At 46.3% G+C, this 19,197-nt stretch overlaps 1 long non-coding RNA gene across 3 annotated transcripts in view; it reads right to left on the reverse strand.

The window, feature by feature from the left end:
• Positions 1–19,197, reverse strand: part of LOC129385018 (uncharacterized) — a 209,014-nt gene that overhangs the window by 92,168 nt on the left and 97,649 nt on the right. The gene's annotated exons all lie outside the window — the stretch shown is intronic.

A 19,197-nucleotide genomic window follows, 5' to 3' on the forward strand; every position in this document is an offset into this window, starting at 1 on the left:
GGGATGATTCCGACGAGAGTGACACTGTAGCTCTCGGGCGTGTCTGTCTCTCACTCGGAAAGGCCGCGTTCACGGACACGCGATGCCGACACGCCAGCTGCGTAGCTTCCTTGCTCGCGCCCTGCACCCCCCCCCCCCCCCCATTCCTCCCTCTCGTTCTCTCCACCGTCTTGAGCGAGCCCGATGCACGGGTGGACGCTGCATGCCCCGAGCAATCTTCGTCGAGAAGAGGGCGTCGCAACGACGAGACATCACGCACGTCGGGCGTCTCCCTCCCGTCGATGATGGGACGAAGTGACGTCGCTGCTGCTGCTGCCGGTGCGAATGGAGAGAGATGGGAGAAAGCGAGGAGAAGAGAGGGGAATGGAAGCGGGTGGTGAGCCCGATACGAACAGATCGCCGGCATGCAGCTCGGCGGCTCTCCATTGGGACCCCGTGGAGTTGCGAAATTCGCTCTCCGCGTTCGGAGACTGCGGGGAGAAGACGTATCGAACGCAAATACGCGTTCGACGAAGAAACGTTGCTGGCTGCTGTGTTGTAGGTGTTCGTGTTTAGTGTTTACGTGTTCTGCGTGTATGACGCACGAGTGCCGACGCGCAGCTTATGTCGACTTATTCGCGTGCCGTAGCTTGCTACCGCGCTCTGACCTTCAACACGCACCTCGAGCAGAGCCGTCGTCGAAGGAGTTGTCAAGCTTGTTTATTCGTGCTCAAGAACAAATAAGTAAATAAATAAATAAATAAATAAATAAATAAATAAAGTATCGAGTGTGATATTTTTAGTGTCCTTCACTTTTTTTATTAGCACGCACAACACTCAATAAAAATTAATGTGAAAAACCAAGTGAGTCGGTACATTTTCGAAGGCTATTTTTGTGCGTTTCTTAATCTTATTTATTCATGTCCGCTTTCTTTTATTGCGCTCAAGTTCCCCTTAGGCTCCAACTTAAAGCTGAATTCTACGTCAAATTTATAGAACGCTGGTAGCACGCGTGAAGTACTGTCGCTTTCGAACCTGCAATAGCATTGCCAGCTTGCCTTCCTCCTTTTCATGTGGGCCGCCAGTGTCGCTGTTCACTTTTGAAAACCATCCTTTCTGCTCTCTCAGTGCGCGATAAGTTTGTCTGCGACACAAAAGTTCCCACTTAAGGCTCAAACCACAAGTTTGCAATATACAGAATTAAATTTAAATTTAAATTATGGGGTTTTACGTGCCAAAACCACTTTCTGATTATGAGGCACGCCGTAGTGAAGGACTCCGGAAATTTCGACCACCTGGGGTTCTTTAACGTGCACCTAAATCTAAGTACACGGGTGTTTTCGCATTTCGCCCCCATCGAAATGCGGCCACCGTGGCCAGGATTCGATCCCGCGACCTCGTGCTCAGCAGCCTAACACCATAGCCACTGAACAACCGCGGCGGGTAATATATAGAATTAAATTAATTAAGGACTGTACTGCGGCCCGGTAGAATCCAAATGATGCCATATCAGCTGGTATGCGTTTTCCGATGAAGCGACCACAAACTGTGACATTATTCTCGATACATTTATTTTTTTAGTTCTTTATTTCTTATTACGCTATTGTACATATCATAAGAGGCCAACAAACACTGACACCAAGGACAACATAGGAAATATTACTTGTGGTTAATAAATATTTATTAAGCACAAGTAATTTCCTCTATGTTGTCCTTGGTGTCAGCATTTGTTGGCTCCTTAGATATGAATAATAAAAAATCGGGCCCTTCGGTTAACCACCTTTCGTCTCGGCTATTGTACATAGCGTTTCACGCTCGTAGAACTATGAAATGTGTTCTTGCGCAGCACACGCAAGCTATGCACAGAACATATAAATAGATATATAGTCGGTGTCTTTGCCCACAGTGCTTTTTTTTTAGTTGTTGCCCTAATCGGATCCTACAGAACTCTGCGCAATAGTTCACATTATGGCTAGAACGTCGGCGTTCCCGTGAACCAGTTTCCGTAATCACATATCACATACATTTCCCCTCAATCTGCTGATATAAGATGATGTAATGTCTGCTTCGAACATACATTCTAGTTAACTCACTGCAGTATACCCTCTGGCACCCACTTCATCACTCCGGACAAAGGAAGAGCCGATAACCGCTCTATAGAGTTGTGCAATTCTGAATATTTTTTATAGTACAGAGGTTCGTTTATCATCAGATAAAGTCATCTTTTTCAGTTTGGATTCGATTCCATGTACAGTTACTCAACAAATGACATTGGACTGCACCCGCTCGAAAATTTCGTTTCGTCGCTTTTTAAGCAGCGAACAAGCAATTGTACACCAGAGCGTAAAGAAAACAAAAAGTTAAAAGAGAGGGTACGTACTACGAATAGATGCGCGCCCTCAAATGGCACGTCCTTCACGCTACACCAACATTGCGCAGCGCACACCCTCTCCCAATTTCCGTGCCCCCTCGAGTTACTCGTCAGCCGCTGACGGGCGCGTAACGGTTGGCTGACCTGTGACGTCACGCCGGACGCCCACGACGGGGGGCCAGCGAGACCACCGCGCGTTGCGGCAAGTCGGGCAACACTGGGCCTCCGCGCGTGCTTTCCCATCGCGCTGTCCGCCTGGCAACCGTAGCGACTCGCCGAAGGTGGATCGAATTGCGCGAGCAATCGCACCATCGATCATACGAATCGGCGGGCCGCTACTTTCTCCACGCGCGCCCCTCGCGTATGCGTCGACGGGCCCTGAGCTGCATTGCCATCCATTCGCACGTCGGCAGAAAGCGTGTGAGTGGCCGTCGGCGGCAGATTGGACCACGTGGTCAGCTGAGGATTGCGAACGCACGCGCGTGCCTGGACGCTGTGCTCCGGTGTCTGTGAGTGTTGCTTCGTTGCGAACACGTTGGCGAACGAATGCATTTCGTATGCGTGGCCCCCGTGAAAGCACGAATTGGACGTGGGAGCGGCGTCGATTCCTAACAGGCGAAGGGCGCGTGCATCTGCGGAGCTTGTAAGGTCACTTCCAATAGTCTCGGCCAAATGCGTTGAACGACCGCGTGGGTACATTAGTTCTGAAAGAGTCAATTCAGTTTCAATTCGATTCACTTTATTATGTGTTCCGACAGAAGGTTTGGGTGTGAGCGAGAAAAATGAAGCTTCGTTGTGGGCAGCTTGATGGCGGGCGCTAACACCTCGTACGCTTAGGCACGATGAAAAAGGTGTGAGAAAAGAAAAAAAGTTGCAAGAACTAAATGAGGCAGTTGCCATTTTGTCCCACTTAAAAGGAAAGATGATCCTTCTCCGTGGAGAGGGAGAAAAAAAGATGGGAGGAAAGACAGGGAGTCTTCCAGATGCACGTCCAGTTTGCTAATCCAATTCAGGGGTTTTGCGTGCCAAAACCACAATCTAATTACGAGGCACACCGTAGTGGGGGACCCCGGATTAATTTTGACCAACTGGGGTTCTTTAACGTGCACGCAATACGTCCAATTTGCTGCGTTATATAAGCAGGGGAAAGAGAGTTCAGGAATAAAAAGAAAGGAAAGAAATAGAGAGAAAGAAGAAAGAAGCAATCAAACAAGCACTGGGGGTCAAGACAAGCTACATGTTCACCTTCGGATCAACTTAAGTGCAGGTACAGCTTGTATTGCATAGGAGCTATATGCAGCGCGACTTCGCATCGGTGATCAAGAACCTAAGCATATTATAAACGCAACCACTCAGTGCCTACAAAGATATACAGTATATAGGTGAGCTATAATATAGTTACGGTCGTAGTGGGGACAGGTTTGCTGGTTATGTTCTATATAATCCTGACCCCCGCTGCTGCTGGCTGAATTAGCATTCTGTGACTAGACAACTAACAAGATTACTGGCTAATAATAGTCCTAATTTGTTACCCTGCGCTTTGCAATGACATTTTGCACCATTACACATGCTATTTTTGTATTGATTTTCGATTACTGTGTTATCTTCAGCAGGGTTTCTTACGCTGATGCAAACCAGGAATACTTCGGCTCACAGTGCAATACATTTCCCTATTCAGATGTGCTATCATGAATAATTTCCTAAACAGAGTACGTAAATTACTTGATAGTATATTTGACGGGTTCTTTTCTATTTATTTTTTTTATTCGGGGAATAATTGAGTCGCAGCCCTGCCTCAAGACATGTGAATACCTTTGTCGACGCGTCCAAGTACAGTCAAGAAAATGTTGACGAGGCTGAGCCGGACTTGACAGCTCCGTGACACCTCCCAGGAGCTCACTGACGTTATCTGTTCGATGCCACACGTATGAAAATGAAAAACATGACAGCCCTAGCAGCTCGGCGACACTGCGCAGCGTCAAACTGGTGCGGCCAAGAAGCGTCAAATAGCTTTTCCAGACGCTCCTCTAAGCGCCTAAGAAACGACGCCACCAGACAGCTTCCTATCACGGACAACCTCACTTTGTTTCGTGTTTCTTTTTCTTTCGTATTTCTTCCCCTCCGTCAAATAAAAAGCGCTCGACACTGTAGTAGCGCGCAGACGAAAGCGAGCACACTCTCGTCTCTCACCCACGCAAGTCTCTGCAGGGACTAAAACAAGTAAGAGTGCGAAATGCACAGACAAAGAGACGGGTCTGAACACCACACGAGCGCGACGGTAGTGTTGAGCTCCGTCTGTGTGTCTGTGTGTTCCATGGTCTGGGATATTTAGCAGTGCAATACCAACAAGCCCAAGCATCCATTCTTCAGGGACGTTCAACAGGATGCCTGAAGATAGACACCAGCGAGAAAAAGTGCATAAGGAAGAAGGTCCCGCAAAAGGTATAAAGCAGGAAATAAGGTGCAGTACGCGCTACGAGGTACAAGCTCGGCGCAGTTCCAGACTTCGAGAACGAACTCGAGTCTGCTTCTCAGAGCAGCTCAACCAACTCTCAGACCTCCCTCTCCCCTTCCCTTTGACCACGCTCCCCCCCGTCCCCGGATCCCGTCTTTCCTCACCGCAGCCTGCTCCCCTTCGTTTCCCTGGCCGGCGCCCAAACTCCGGTCCCGTCCCACTTTCTCCTGCTTCTCCGTGATGCACCGCGCGCGAGCGCTCTAGCTGCGACCCACACGGGGCACGAGTCCCAGACAGAGAAAGGGAGATACAAAGAAAGAAAGATCATCGGCGACGCAGGGCGAACTCGGAGGAGAGCGTATAGAGACGGGCTCCGCGAGCGAGCAATCCGAAAACGGAGGCGTTGGTTGCGCTGCTGCTATGTGTGAGCGCGCCAATATCGCCGGTCCGCGCAGTACAAGCTCCCCGGCACTCCCACGTCTGGCGGCTCCTTGACGGACGCCAGACAGCTCGCACCGCGGGAAACCAGCGGGAGAAACAAGAAGGGAGAGCAGAGCAACAAACAGAAAAACAAGACGAAGCAAGGCGAGAGACGCCTGCGCGGGCCCTACTATCCCCGCAGCGCGCTTTGGTCCAATCAAAGCGAGGGGCATAAATAGCGAGTTCCTCTTCCGTTCGACCGCCGCTCCGCTCCACGGGCTTCACTACACCCCGCTTTCCCTCTCCGCCCCTCTCTCACTCATGGCCCGTAGCAGGCGCGGCCGCCCGGCAGATGTGCTGCTGCTGTTCCGCCGGTGACGGCTACGGGCCGAGGCGGGGAGTTGAACTGGGGAGGACGGCGGGTGTGTGTTGCGAGCGGTTCGAAAAAACTCGGCCGGAACGAGCGTGCTCGGGCGGTAGTTCTGCTCGTTTACAGCGCCAAGGTCTGGTTCACAGGCAACGCGTTCCTCCTCCTCACCGCGTCCTTTTTTCAGCGGTAACTGCTGCGGTCTCTACCCCGACTGTTTAAATTGATGCACGAGTTGAGCGCAACCTTCCGTTGCAGTGCGTGGCTGTGGGGGTTGGGGCCTCTGAGCACTACCAAGTCGCGGAGTTCGGTCTACGGCGCGCCATTCCGCTAGGGAGCGGAATGCAAAATTTGACGGGTGTTCTATATAGACAACCAGTGGTGGTGAAAATTAATCCTGGGCCTTCCTGAACAGCGTCCCTCGGAAAACTTCGGCTTGGGGCCACTGAAGCGGTGGAGCGATTCAAACGCGCATCTCTACCACAGCGACGCGAGACCGAGCAAGGAACAAGCGAGAGCCCCCCCCCCCCCCCCCCCCGTCCCCCCCCACAAAAAAAAAGAACAGCATTTTAGCATGCTCAAACTGCTTACACATACTTCATGAGAATTTTTTTAGTTTTGCCTCCACAAATAATATCATGCATGTATACTGAACCACCGATAATCATAAGCATGGGTCTGCCAGGATTTCGCCAGCTCTCACTGCCAATGTCTCCCACTTTCTGCAATATTACACACTTCTCTCTCTCTCTCTCTCTGTTTTATAATATATTATAAAGGTGGGGACATACGTTTCTAGACCACATGAGCTATGAAAAATACCGAATTTTGCCGTTGTCAACTCAAACGGCCAGAGACCCACTGGGTCACGCTAGATGGCGCCCGCAAGAAAAGCCTTAGCTATAGGGGTGTGCCAATAGTGATTTTTGACACCGAATACAATGCAAATCGAGTAGTGGCGAAAACGAATCGAATCTAACACTTTTCGAATAGTTTTCGAATAATTAACAGCCGTTATCATTATTAATATAAAACGATGTTCACATCCTGGTATTATTAAAGTTAGCAAGTTTCTGTCATTACGCAGTGCGTTATGAAGCTTTGTTTATTAGCAGCACAAATGGAGCATTATAAGCAGATAAGTAGTTTCTTCCCACGCACCGGACTCTTAAGAGACTGCGAATGATCGCTGTAAAGCTTGTTAAGTATGCCTAGCTAAGTCAAGTACTCTGCTCCACTATGCAAGTTCTCATGTTTTATGCCTATACAACGCCGACGGGTGTGAAAACTTAACGTACTTTCGCTCCGTTTTTATGTTTATTTAGGCGCAATTCACGTCTTGAAATGTTCGAAAAGTATTTAAAATATATTCGCATTTATTATATGACACCGAATAGTGACGATTCGAAGACCGAATCGAATAGGACACAATTCGATTCGTTAATCGAAAGTTTCGAATATTTTCACGCCCCTACTTAGATCACATTACTCAATTCACGGTGCACAAGAGTAAGCGTCCCAAAAAACAAAATTATTTTCGCCGGTAACGCGAACCAGTGCACGCTATGACTGGTGAAATGCAATGCGCAGTGAGTCTTAGACTGACTTCTTTAGAGTGGTGTTTGTTGGAGCAAATATTCGCAGATGCAAGCGAGTCATGCCTATTAGAGAAGTAAAATAAGTGTGAGTCCTACTCGTTTGTGGAGGTTTGTACCTGCCGGTGGCGAAGAGGAAATACTCGGCATTGCTTCGTGCTCTTACCTATACCCAGACTTCGCAACTGGTTTCTACTTTATCTTCATGTTCGTTATCTTTCTCTTGTTTCTTTCTTCGTTCTTTCGTTCATTTATACTATTTATGCTGGATTCGAAACAAGGGACATAAATAATTCAAATGCGGACGAAATTCTTCCGTCGTCCATAGTAGCTTGAAAATTGAGCAATAAAGTTTTTTTTTTTTTTTTTTTAACGAAAGCGCGTGTGCAAGCGAACGCAGCGAGAATCGGCCGAGATTCATGGAATTCGCGCTCCGTCTGTATATGCATTTCCTTTTATTGCGCCACTGTCGATTGTCTCAGGATGTCGTATAACGCAAAATATTTTCCTTCACTGTTGCCAGCCTGCGTGTAGAGGCGGTCAAATATATTATTAGAATTACTCTTCGTGAACATTGTTATCATTTAATGGACGAGAGAGTAAATAAATTTATGACGCTTAGTCATTAAAAATATTTATGGTGAATTACGACATGTAACAATGATATATTCAAAGTAAACATGTTGGACGGTTGTTTATCAAATGGAGATTACACCATAGCTCCATAGGCAACTGTGGAGCCCAAAACTAACTACCAAAACTAACCAAAATTTTGGCCTTGGCGTGCGCCGGCACTGGCTGTTCAGTCAAGTTGCCTTGCAAATGACCGGCGGTACATGGATTCATATAAACATCGTCCCTTTGGACTTCCAGCGACCTTGTGGATTGATATATGAACCTTATTCTTCAAGCTCATTTTAATCCCAAGTATGTTGTACGCTATAATTACTAGCCCGCCTATGTCTTTTATAGGCTCTACGATTCAGTCACTTTCAAGACATCGCAAATAAAAACGATTCTTTAGGATATAAAACAATAATTACGCATTATAAGTGTTACTGACTAAACATAATATAACATTAGGGACCTACCTACTCAAATGCACGGTGGCTGATTAATGCGATGGAAATTTGGTAACGAAGTAAGGTAACGGAGCACGTTAAAACGCTTAATTCACCATTCTCCGCTCCCTCTTTTCCTTTCTTACAGTTTCACTTTTCCTTCGCTTAGTGTATATAGGGTAGCAAAACCGGACGTTCGTCTTGTTGACCTCTCTACCGTCCATCTTCTCGCTTTCGCCCTCTCTCTCTCTAACCGTTATGAAGCACCATTTTGCGCCAAGAAAGCAACAGAGCCGAAGAACAACAGAGGACGAATGAACGAATCCAAGCAAAATCGCGGAAAAATCCATGTTTTACTGTCCGCGTGTACTCTGCAGTTGAGCCATGATGGCTGAACAATGGCGGCACCAAATTTCGCTCTAGTATATTTAGCATGAAACGCTAGAAATGACAGTCTGTCCAATTAGCGTGCATGCTTACAAGCACATTGTCATATAAAGCGAGGGTGTCTTCCGTACGGGCGACTCTCTGGGCACATCAGCATATACCCGTGCATGGTGCTGTCTATATGATACACGCGTATAATCGGCGAAAAGTCTGCCTTTTACTGTTGTCTCCGTTCTCTCTGTTCAACGCTGTTATATAACCTGGAAAGAGAAAGTATGCCATCTCCACAGAAATACAAGCCGCAGCTATACTTTACTCTTCGTCTGCACCAGTATTTTATATTAAGTGGGTTGGTGCGGAAATTATATACGAATACTTTCGGCGTTGCGCACGCAAGCTGAATTCTTCCTCGTGCTCAGAGGTAGCAACGCCTTGCCGAGAATTCTGTATTAAGCAATAAATGACTGCTCCTGTGAGCACTTGTTGTTGTACGCCCTATTCTGGCCTTGTGATAAGCCACGTGGAGAGAACGAGCAACAGGAAAGCAAGAACAGAAAGAAATGCCAAGTACAAGGACAATTCACTGCGAAAGACAAGGTTCCCCGAGTATTCTCAGCTATACAAGGTGTTAAACACTGCTCTTCTCTTCCATCGTGGATGGCGGTACCGGAATTCCCAGAACTAAGAGTTCGGCTTTGGGTCAGCGTTCGCCCTAGAATGTGCCGCATATATTAAATGAAATGACAAACAAAAAGGCTGCATACCGAGTGGCAAATATTTCAGACCTTTTGTTCAATATTTTTTTTTTTTTTTTGCGCATACAGGCTTGTCAGCAGCAGCACGTTCCACGAGAACAACAATTGGCCAAGTCGTCTCACACAACAACCGGCCGAAATGGTGATGCGGCTTTGTAACAATCGCCGGCTCTCTCACCTTGATAACTGTGCGAGGACTGCTTATTCAGTTTGTGAACATTCGCTCCTGTATGTTCTTTCGCGTAGCCGGCATTGTATTCACTCATGGAGGAACACAACGGAAAGCACGTGAAACGCGTTTCCGACTTTTTTTTGTTATGGCCGGCGCTGCCCCATAAAGTGTCGGTGCGTCCTCAGGAAGCCACGCGATTCGATTCATTTCGACTCAATCAAAATTCAGCTTTACTGCTCCGGTCGAATACAAACTTCTGGGTGTGATGCCTAAGCATGAAGATGTTTTAAGGCAGCTTGGCTAGACAGGACCAGGGGACGCTACATACAGGGGGTCCCAACAAACATGCACCAAGATTTAAAAATATGCAAATTCCACGTAGCTGGACCGAACAAAGGTAATATTCTTTGCCGTCTCTTGATGATACACCAACTATTTTTTTATAATTTCGGCTAATAATATAATTCGCCTTGATTAATTAATCGACTTCTCAAATATTTTAATTAGATGAAAAGTGTAAATGAGAAAATTGTAGAGCAACAGGAAAAACTCCGATACAGCTTTCTGTTGCTCAATACATAAGGCACCTTGCGAAAACACGCAAGGTGCCTCGAGCGGCCAGTCGCGCAGCAGTTTTGCGTGTGTTCGCGGGCTCCAAGCGACGGCAAACAACATTACCTTGGTTCTGTCCAACTACGTGCCATTTGCAAATATTTAAATATTGGTGCATGCTTGTATATTCTCGCAGCGGCGTTCACGTCCAGTCAAAAAAGAAAAGAAAAGACATGTATGTGTATGCTGCTTAAACACACCTTCAAAACGAGTCTCAACCCGCCGCGGTTGCTCAGTGGCTATGGTGTTAGGCTGCTGAGCACGAGGTCGCGGGATCGAATCCCGGCCTCGGCGGCCGCATATCGATGGGGGCGAAATGTGAAAACACCCGTGTACTTAGATTTAGGTGCACGTTAAAGAACCCCAGGTGGTCGAAATTTCCGGAGTCCTCCACTACGGCATGCCTCATAATCAGAAAGTGGTTTTGGCACGTAAAACCCCATAATTTAATTTAATCGAAACGAGTTATACATCAATACATAAAAATAAGCACTGAGCCATATACTGACCAAAAAGAAGCCGAATTCATGGAGCTTATCGTTCGCAAGTACTGTTTGCTATTCGGCGCCGCGGTCGCCTTCGCTAATAATATTTCCGGCATCATGACCGGTTGGCATCCCCACTTAGGACCAGTTTTAGTTTTTGAACATCTTTGTGGATCGGGCTCCAGTTCTACGCTATAGCCTGCAAGGTGGATGAATATTCATGACAAGGAGAATTGTCATCCCCCCAACTCTAGCAGCAAGCACAAGGAAAACCTATGCTATACGGGCTTCCCACAAAGAAAGCTTTGCAGCTGAAGAAACATTAGTCAGGGTCGGCGCATGGAACCCGGGATCGACGCCTTTCCGGAACGGCCGTTCTTCCACCTGAGCTAATCAGCAGGCAAGCAGGTTGCAACGCAAATACGAATTGATCGACAACCTCGAAGGACTGGAACCAGCACTGGATACGCCATATTAGTTCTGTGGAACCCCGCAAGGTTGAGGAAGGTACAGAGGGACTGTCCCGGAAAGGCGTTGGTCACCGGTTCAAATCCCGGACCCCTGGATGAATGTCTCTTCAACTGCGCTTGAGGAAAACAGCGCTGAAAAACAGGACAGTGGCGAGAGGAGACAAACGCGGCGCTGATTAACAACCAATTTAAATTTGCGGGCCCACGTGAATAGGTACTGGAAGCAGATCAGTATACGAGGAAAAACAAACAAACAAGTACATAAGACATTATTGTTAAGAGTGCTATGTCACCTAGTGGACAAGTACGTGTTTCCGCTGCGGTGTTAATTGATTAGTTAATTGTATCCGGAAGCGATGATGTCTGATATGCCCGAACGAAACGTTGAGTTGTCCTTGATCGCAACAACTGCGCCCGCAACGTGGCTCCATTCCTGAGAGGATAAATAAATTATTCGTGACAGATTCTGGTGAGGCATTGAATTATTCCAACCTTATGAGTATGATCAATGCGGGAGGAAATGCAAGTCGGAGATTATGTAAGATTATCGCGCAAGTTGGAATTGTGGAAATATAGTTTATGAAATAAGGCAAATAGACGCGTACTTCCTCAACAGGCAAATGTTTTGATATATAATGCATAGATACTACCAATTATTTCGTACTTTTTTTACTATATGGGGCAAAATGACAAAACAAAATGAACAGGAAATCACTGCTGCTCAAAAACGAGCAATACATCTAATTGCGAATATACCACGGTACACACACACTAACCCGCACTTCAATGCTTTTCATATTGTCAAAGTCAAAGAGCTGTGTCCCTATAAGTTGTTGAGCATGTAGAACACCGAAGTTCTGGGTTATAATGGCAGAGTCTTGTCTTTGTACAAACTAAACTCTTCCCTATCTGCTTACGAAACCCGACATTCTGTCCAATTGTGTCAACCTTTCTGTAGCGTAGCACTACATATCGCCAACCGTCTTGATCAAATGTCTTACCTAGGTACCTTAATATTATTGAGGCAAATAACAGTTATGTTGAACAAATCCCAAAGGGCATGCTGATTAAGTACCTATACATGCTTGAAAACGATTAGTAGTTATTTATTTCACCTGTTCTAACCGATGAGTGTTGTAAATGTCATTCCTTTATTTATTTGTACAAAAATACTTGTAATATTAAATACTTGTATGTTTTAGTAGAAGTGTCTATGCTACATAAGTGATTTATATTCTATATTTGCTTGTGTTTTTGACGGATGAAAATAAGTCGGTTTTAGTGAATTCTAAATCGTTGTCTTAAACAATCCCTGGCGTTGCTATTGCTCCATCTGTCTGTACAATGCATCCGTCCAAATGACGTGTGACCTACGGGCGCCGGATGTTTCTCAAGCTGCAGAAAGCAGACTTTTGCTCGGCGTCCGCTCTTTGCGATGTCCAAACAGTATCACAAAGACAAATAAACTTGTATTGTACTATTGAAGTAAAACAAGGACGCACACAAACTGTATATGAGTGACACTTTACGAATTGTAATTGTCGATACAGAGGCACTTTACATCCCGTACGATTCCTAACTCATAAATACAAGCCACACAATCTGTAGGTCCAGTAATCGTTATGATAAGTGGGTCACTATATAAAAATTGCTATTTTATCCTATCATCACACTAAATTATTGGACATGGGGATATGAAGCACGCAGGTTTTTAAAACTGCACGGGGCTGACCGCTAGAAATGCGCGTCTGCGTCGACAACCAAAAGGGTAGACAGCTACACGCTGTTTTCAATGGCGGAGCGAACGCCAAGCCAGACGAGGATCCGCAAACGTCGCTATAGCACACAGTGAACAAATAAATCTGGCATTCTATGCGCTTTATACGAAGTGCAGAAATAGAAGGGATACGACCGCAAAGCCGGAAGCTCGTAAACAAAGCTTGTAAACAAAACGCACCAATTCCGCGTGGCACACAGCCTTCGTGCATACAGCAGTTCATCTTCTGCGTTTACGTAAAGTGGTTTCGCTTCCGCAAATCGCTAGTGTGAACAGGCACTCCTCGCCGCAGATTCATCGCGCGGTTTTTAACACCGACTCGCGCACGTCTCCGCGGAAAGGCGTGGCGACTGCGAAGAGATGCTCGCGGGGGCCCAGACTTACCGAGCGAGGGAAACAAAAAAAAAAAAAGAAAAAAAACGCGCACGCCGAATGAGAAACGGCCTCGCGAACACGAGTCGCGTATCGCTGTCACTTATCTCGATCTGTTGTGTAGACAAGCTGAAAAGTCGCGCTCCTGAGCCGACGCAGGCTTGGCCGATGCCGAAGTCAGGAGGGGGGGAAGGGGGGGGTGAGGAGGAGGGCTCCTCTGCACGGGCCTCGGCGGCGGAAAGACAAATGACCGGGGGCTCCCGCCCCCGCGACCGACCCCCGGTGCCTTCGCTCCCGCGGTCGTTTATCAGGCCGCTCGCGCGCGCGCGCCGAAAACGGCGTTCCTCCATGATTCGGCCGCGGCGCCATTTCTCTTCCTTCGCTGGCGCTGGTCCTGCTGCTCCACTGGCGGACCCATGAATTCTCGCGGCACATGGTCGCCCTTCCGCGCCGCGGGAAACAGCGAGTCGGCGTGTCGGCGCCGCGCTGAAACACGTGGTGGCTGTAGGTCTGCGCGTGGTATACTTTGTGGCCGCTCCTCCCAACGAATTCCGCTATTGCGCTGCATGTCAAATGTCTTTTTTTTTTCTCTCCTCATTAGAGAGTTTTCGTACCGCCCTCCTTGTCGCATAAGCTGTGTGCACATATGGTAACAGGAAACTTTGCATTCACACGCGTTCTGCCGGACGAAAAGCCTAAAGTAGCGTAAGAAGCGTTGCTCCGCGGTAATACGCACATGCCAATACTCTAATTAACATGTGCATTAAGCCAAAAGCGAAGCAGACAATGCGTTCGGAATGAAATGCACGTTACTCATACGTTGCAACTTCACCGACATTTAACTAAATTGTACAAATTCACTTCTTCATTAGGAATATAATAGCAATTATTGTAATAGTGGTACTGCAACCACCCTCTGATCAAATCACGTCCACTTAATTGAAATGTTGGTTATAGTATAGCAGCTTCGAAAAGATGCGTCCGTTTCCACAGTCTATCAGAATGCATTGGTGTTTGCCTAGTTTTGCCACAAAGAGCCTAAGGAAATGCGTTATGAGAAGATGGTTCACGTACAGGGTGTCAACACGTACATATATGCCTACGGGATGTCCCAACTATCATGAAGCAAGATATAAATATATGCAAGTGCCACGTAGTACCAAGGTAATGTGCTTTGCCGTTGATTGGAGATACTCAGATGATTTGCTTACATTCCGCCTAATTACATAATTAGTGCCTCAAGCGGCCAGTCGCGCGGTAATTTTGCGTGTATTCGCGGGCATCTTTCATGCTCGGAAAAATACTCTTATGTAGCACGTATTGGGCAACAGAAAGCTCTGTCGGGAGTTTTGAATGTTGCCCTACAATCTCATCATTGACACCTTTCATCTAATTATAATTTTTGAGAAGTTGATTGATTGATTAAGGCTAATGATCTAATTAGGCAGAATGCATAAATAACATGAGCATCTCCAAGCGACGGCAAATAACATTACCTTGGTTCTGTCCAGCTACGTGGCATCTGCATATATTTAAATCTTGGTGCGCCATACTTGGGACACCGTGTATAATGCACTTCGCCGGAAGTTTGGGTTTGCACGTTTGGAGAGTGGCGTTGTATAATCTCATGGTCTTGGTGAAGGGATGAGGCCGCGGGAGAAGGCGGAGAGAAAGGAAAGAAAGGCAGAGGGCTTAACTACACGGACGTACTGTTCGCTACCCTGCACGGGAGGAAGTGACTGCGCTCTAATAAAATGTTTAATTCATATTTATTTACGATCTCACATAATTTACCGCTCAAACTTTGTGCGTTGTGTCGTACTATGTGCTAATCTGAACTTAACATGAACTCCGTATTAGCACGCTCCATATTTTATTTATACTATATTAATATTCTGTCTCGTTTGCATGTTCGTTTGTTTCATTTTACTGTTTGCCTAAGCGAGAAAGTGTAGCCGATTTCTCGTGCACACGCAATTCATAATAATTAATTAAAAGCAAGTAGCGGGCAAACTTCTTGAACACTGACCGGGTCCAGTACTTTGAAGCACGACATGTGCTCTTATGTTGCTGTTTTGATAATTTACATTATCAAAATCTAGATTGTCAAAGTGCATACCGCTACAGCTGTGAATGTCGGCCAACAGCTATTTCCTTCCTTTAAATTATCGACTCGTAATCACTGAAAAAAGTCGCCGCTGAGACGTCTGATATCTGCAAGAGTTGATACATAGATGCAGTGGCCGTACTAACATCAAGCAACCGAGCCTACTGAACTCAGAAAAAAGGAATAAAGAGAGAAAAGAAGAAAAGAAACCTTCTCCCGGGATTTCCTTCCGAAACTAAATAACCTCAGAGTGCGAGAAGCTAAACATTTCTGATTTCCCTCACATCTGTTTCCCGAAATGAAGCAGTTACACTAAAGAACGAATTCAAAATCATTCACTGCTTTGTTCTCAGCTATAGTTGGCCCTCGCTGAACGTGGCAAATAAAAAAATATGTTGTATTCCAGTCTGCATAGAAATAATCTTCACTTGGACCACCTGCTATAAGAATTGACAAAATGAGCTGGAGCAGATGAACAAGATTACGAACTTGGACGTTGAGTTACTGCATTTAAGTGGAAGTCCCATAAAGATGGCCTCTGTAAACTAAGTTATCCTATTCGTGTTTTGTTCTAGCAAATGCTCAAAAATTCTTAGAGCGAAGCATAGTTCGGGGATTCATTTGAGTATGCTCCATGTGACACCGTGCATATCCTATGGAAGCCTGAAGTTAAACCTATAACATATATTTAAAACCACTAAATTATTCCAGAATAGAGATCTGAGGTTATTAAATTTGCCCGAACAGGCGACGATGCATACCGTCATTTGTAATCGAACAAATAAATAATACCTTTGTTCGACTTACTACCGTTTCGCGTTCGTTGCGAATAAAATCATCCTAAATCAAAATGATTTTTCAAAATGACGTACTTGTGGCATCCAAGACAATCTCGAGATCCCTATTTTTAGGTAAACTTTTCATACCGATGTCAAGTAACGTTTACGGGAAGCGGAGAATAAGGTGCGTCTGTGTCAAGGCGTGAAATGACATTCCTTCACTTATTATCTGGGATTTGCAAGACACCACAATACTGCGAATACATACTCAACCTTCACAGGTCATTCCTAGTCAACGTCTATATGCACTGGGTGCAGGGACATGGTCAGAGCAAGTGCAGCAATCTATAGAGAACAGAGATGCGCGCTATAATTCCGCACCAGAAATGCCACCTTCCTCTCTGATACCCGTTCAATCCTTTTAGCCTAAACTCACTGTCAGGACATATGTGTCTTAATTCCTTCGTGTGTCTACACCCTTCCCGTAATTTTCTTCGAGGGGAAGGGGGGGGGGGGGGGTCTTTTCGAAGAATATGCGCTGAGCAACTCTTACACCTTCCGTCACTTGGGCCCGAGGTCCAACGGCTGAAGACCCAGTGGGCTGCCCGAGGCGTTCCACTGCAGTTTCTACAATCGACATTCACAACCTGTCGTGGCTTTGCCTGCAACCACGACGGCTGTACTCGAGAAATAATATTGAGAGATGCCAAGCTCCGAACGAATTAGGCAGATAGTTAGAAGCCTTGCCATGGCTCATGGATAATGTGACCAGACGTCCCGAATTAGGCGGGCCGCTTTCACCGCTGTGGCCCCGCTTTCCCACGGCTTACGCGCGGGACTGTTTTGTCCTGCTTTTGGCCTTTCCGGGCCACCTTCAAAAATGCTCGAGAGGCAGGCGGCAAGGCGACACACTGCCGCAGCTGAGGCAGCAACTTCTGCGACCTTGTACGGTTCGGAAAACTAACAGTTCCTTCACCTTCGCGCGATTGGTGCAGAATGGCGCTTTTGCTGGTGAAACCGTAGTTATGATCAATTACGCGAGAAAAGGCAATCTGTTCGCTTCTGAACCATTCTAATATGGAGCGTTCTAGAACCTGCGACCACTGACGGCTCATACGTTTGCTCTACGCAGCAATGGCTTTCTGGGTGCGTTGGCTAACAAGCGTAGCCAAGTCAAAGCGCACTGACCACGCCGTTCTTATGCGCCAACTTGCTTGTCGCGTATGTGGCGTTGCAAGAAAGTGGGATAATGCCGAAACGCGAGTAGAAATTTATTTAAAAGCTTGGAAAACCGTTTCCCGTCACATGAACAAAACTTGAAATGGATGTTGAAATCTCGTTTCTACCTCCTTTTCTATATCTATCCTGCTTGGGACTCCGAGGAATCTTCATAAGGAGGGCGTTAACGCACTCATTTAAATACACAGATATGCCGCAGGGCAAGCTTAAAAAAATAAATAAAGAAACATAGAATTTATTTATTTATGTATTATCCCTGTCTCATACTACCACTAACACATACATATATTTACAGATGTGTACATTGTCATAAATATGAGTTATGTATATCATAAAGCAGTCGTTTGCATATGTCAAAGTGAATCAAGGGCTTTATTAACTATTGTTCGAAAATTTTTCTAGAGTGTCCTGTGGTAATGCTACATTAGCTGAATTTTCTTGGTCGCTTTTTACCATCTTTATTAACGTACACCGCGCTGCATTCCACAACTGCTTCCATGTTCTATGTTTGTCGCTAGATCCATAACTAGCCTTTAGTCATGAATAGTGCGATTCATTTCTGTAACAACATGCGTATACCCTAGCAGCAATAAATTCAACTTAATTCAAAACAACAAAGCGTTCCCTGTCTGTCGCCGATCATACTGAAACAAAAAAAGACACACTTTACATACACAGAGGTGAGCGTGTACTGAGATTCGGGTGCATTCTGGGGACGATCAATTCCGCATATATAAAGCTGCCCAAGAAGGAAACCTGATTTTTCGAACGGCGGCGCGGAGATTCGGCAAAGCCGTCGCCTTTCATTTCCGCAAGCATAGAAAGCATGCCATGGTACACGGCAGCTGGCACGGAAGACGAGAAAAGCGAATGCGCGGAAAATGCAGCACATAGTCGAAGGCCGCAGTCACTGTCGTATTCCACAGGTGCAGCTGTTGTGCATACCAATATGAGAGGAAGATATCGATTTCTTTTTTCTTTTCTTTTTTTGCGCGTGTGTGCTTTTTTTTTTCATGGTCACCGCGTTCTCGGAACTTCTCTGCAATTGCGCACGAACGTATAAACATCGCCGCCAGTCAGCGGGTCTCGCTCATTGTTTCGAGTTTGAGGTGGGAAGCTCCTATAACGTGAGAGGTGGAACACCACAAAAAGTGCGGCATCAGATTAGACGCGGCTGCAGCGTTCCGACAATGGCAGCGAATAATACCTGCTGCGAGTAGCTGTACATGTGACAATCTCGGAACCTTTAGAAATCAGAGATCCCGCATTCTGATTGCTTCAGTTGCCCTACTAAAGGCCAGTTGTGAGCATGCGGGCAGACGATCTACATAATCATTTCATTCAATACCATGCACTATCCATCGCCTTAACACTGCATATTTCGCTGTTTCGTACGGTCACGTTACTGCAGAACACATGAGCAGAAACCTTCGTGACTGAACGACAGGAAAGCGTTGACAATTATGTATCCTGTCAATAAATTTACACGAATGTGATTCCCGTTTGAGTGTAGAAAGTTGCTTTCGATCAAATGCAGTTGTGCTCTCCAAGCCAAGCTTCAAAGAATGTTTCCGCGTGCTCTTCACGTCCCACGATGGGCTCCACGTATTGGTCGCTACATGATACATGTAACTGGCCAATCGTTATGTTAGCGAATTCTCGATACAACTTCCCTACGTTTTCACGAAGCTGCAGTACGGCGGCGTCCACGTCGCTTTACGACTTCAGCTCTAAACTACATGCCTCTGTCCCACTTAACCTGAACAACGAAGACATATTTATTGCGGCTAAAGT

This window comes from Dermacentor andersoni, chromosome 5 (assembly GCF_023375885.2).
Source record: "Dermacentor andersoni chromosome 5, qqDerAnde1_hic_scaffold, whole genome shotgun sequence".
NCBI lineage: Eukaryota > Metazoa > Arthropoda > Arachnida > Ixodida > Ixodidae > Dermacentor > Dermacentor andersoni.